The following is a 3,141-nucleotide window of genomic DNA, read 5'->3' on the forward strand; positions in this document are numbered from 1 at the left end:
TTTTTTTTTTTTTTTAACAATGCTAATAATTGAATAATTTAGCTGCCCCCCTTCCTGATACAGTGATGATTCCTCTATGGTTATGGACATCTTTACAGGCAGCAGTAGATAAAAACCTGTTTCCTGTCTCCTTCAATGGAATACATAGTGTTATTGTATTATGTGACAGCAGCTATCTTCTAGACGCACACAGAGTGGCTCAGATACAAAGCTGATGGCGCTTCGGGCGTACAGGGAAAATTGTGTTATGTGAAGCCGAGTGTCTTTATCTTTTTCTTGAAAGATTTAATTTTTTAGGAGTTTTTTCGAAGTTTTTTTCAGGAACCTTCCTGCCAAACGTGTTTTCTGTCAGGCTTTTAGTATTATTATTTTTATTTATTTTTATTATTAAGGGAAAACAAAATCCAAACCCACATGGATCCTCCAGCGCTGACTGGAGGGACGGATGGGGGAGGGGGTGGGTACAGCTGGCTCTGCCTCTAGATAGGCAGAGCCAGCTGTCACTCACACAGCTGGGCGGATCCAGACATAATTGTCGGATCCGCCTCAGTATACCGTGAGCTGTATACTGAGCTTAGGGTGACAGGAGGACGCTAGTTTGTGTCCTCCTGTTACCCTAAGGAGAACTATGGGGAAAAGCCCTAAACACATAGTGCTCCTTTAAGGGCAGGTTCACACAATTTTCTGGACCAGATCTGGTCCGGAAAAAAGTGTGAACCTGCTCACAGTTCCAGTGCAATCCAGACCAGACAAAATGAGAATGGTATTTTTCTGGTCTGGTCTGGTCTGGAATGGACTGCACTGGTGTGAACATAGACCAGAAATAGCATAGGGGTACATTAGGATGCATTTTGGGTCCGGAAACAATCTGCTCTGGAGATGATCTGAATGTGGTGTGAATGGGTAAGGAGTTATTTGGGGCTCGTTTATAACTAAGCATTGAATAGGAAATCCTTTCATGAATAAAACATTTTTGTAGGTTTCTGTAGCAAAAACTGCGGAGCAGATGATGGGAGGAGCCAATCAATCATCTGATCTAAAAACTGCAAAAAAGTTACAATGTAACAAAATAGTTACAATGTATCTATTAAAGCGCTGCGCAAACTGTTGGCGCTATATAAATCCTGTATAGTAATCTATCAATGGTCACTGGAGGAGGCTGTCACAGTGAGCAATGGAGCAGCTGTCAGTGGCTGTTGCAGGCAGTTTGGGACCCAGCGGTCCCACCAACATAGTCCTGCCGAAGGGGGAAGGGGGGTTGATTGCAGGATATATACTTGGTCCGAAATTGCTTTAAAAACACCATCTAGATCACTTCTATACTCAATAATTAAATGATATGTCATAATACTGCCAGTGTAACAATGTGCAATCTGTCGTTATGTTATTTATCCAGGTGCTGGGAGCTTGAAGAGGAGATGTGTAGGAAGGTTTACACCAACATTTCTCAAACTTTTTTTCATCACCGCCCCCTTTAAAAGTATCACCTTCCTTCACATCAGAGTCCCCCTCTAACACTAGGAGCCCCCTTCACATCAGAAGCCCCATTGTCAGAACTCCAAACCTGCCTGACATGATGCTGTGTGAACATTGAGACACCTTTCAGGAAGGCAGAAGGCACCCCAGGGTGCCATGGTACCCGGGTTGGGAAAGGCTGGTTTACACTATGAAGACACCACAGGGAGGATCTTCCATTTTACAATGAACAATCAGGTGACATGAGAAATGAAGTAGAAATAGTAAACCCAGCCTGCAATGTAGAAGGGGCTGAACACAACTACAATGATCTTCCCCAAAAGTGATAGACAGCGCCTCCACCGTTATGTCTTAACCTACTTGCTTCATTCTACATAATGCAAAATAAAATGAAATATTCAGCAGCACAAGTGAGACTCCCTTGAAATGGATGCAGCAAGTTATCCCAGCAATACCCCAATGCATAGACCTCCTAGGGAGATCAGATATTCTGGTTGGGTCACAGCTTCCTGAATTAATAAAATAAAGAGGTACCCTTACCGGTCACAGTGTATGGAGCCCTGTCTATGATCCTGGTCAGCAGCACCCTATAGATGTGGATGGGGTCCTGGGGTTGCTGTCACACAGCTTTCATGGTGTCTGAGTTGTGATGGGAGGCTGCAGCTCTCTCTGCTAGATCTTCCCCTCTCCTATTCTTTGCATGGGAACCTCCCAAAACTTTGCTGACTTCCTATTGGCTGCAGCCTCCTGACACTGCCTAGCACAGCTGTACACAGGCGCCCCTCCTTGTGCGCTCACAGTCTATGGAGGGCCTGCAATGCTCTTTGTCAGCTGAGTTTACATGTTTTCAGTGCTGGCTCTCTCTGTTCTCACTCCGAGACAAACCGGAACACACTGGGCTTTGCAATGAAGAGACGCAGACTTTTGTCAAATACAAATTTGTCTGTCTGTCCTGCACACACCCTAAGGTATATTGTGTGCTTAAAGCTGAACTCCAGTATAAGCAAATAATATCTAAATACAAGAGTTATGTGTGCTCTTCTTTGTATCTTGGTGAGCTTTGTGTATTTCTTCCAGATCTGTGCAAACTTGGAGCTCCCTGTATTAAAGAACGCTCACTGCTGCTTTCTCTCCTTGTGCGGGGGTCACTGGTCTCGTCTCCGCCCCCTCCTGTAATAAAGACCGGTTACTACTGCTCTCTCTACATGTGCAGGGTCACTGGTCTCGTCTCTGCCCCCTCCTGTAATAAAGACCCCTCACTGCTGCTCTCTCTCCTTGTGCAGGGTCACTGGTCTCGTCTCTGCCCCCTTCTGTATTAAAGGCTGGTCACTGCTGCTTTCTCTCCTTGTGCAGGGTCACTGGTCTCGTCTCTGCCCCCTCCTATAATAAAGACCGGTCACTGCTGCTCTCTCCTTGTGCAGGGTCACTGGTCTTGTTCCTGCCCCCTACTTTAGTTTTCTACAGGAAGCCTGTAGTCGGTGGGACTTGCTATTTCCCTTCTACAGCTCTGCTCTCTGCACAGGCTATGTGCAGTACAGTGATGATGTAATTGCTACTTTTATATGGTGATATCTGGGTTTGTAAAGGCACTTGGTGCACCCAAAGTGGTTACATCCTTTGTGGTTCATGACTGATGGATTCGTCAATTTTCGTCCCTCCGTTAAA

The sequence above is a fragment of the Nanorana parkeri genome, unplaced genomic scaffold, assembly GCF_000935625.1.
Source record: "Nanorana parkeri isolate BGI_ZX_2015 unplaced genomic scaffold, ASM93562v1 scaffold114, whole genome shotgun sequence".
NCBI classification, from domain to species: Eukaryota; Metazoa; Chordata; class Amphibia; order Anura; family Dicroglossidae; genus Nanorana; species Nanorana parkeri.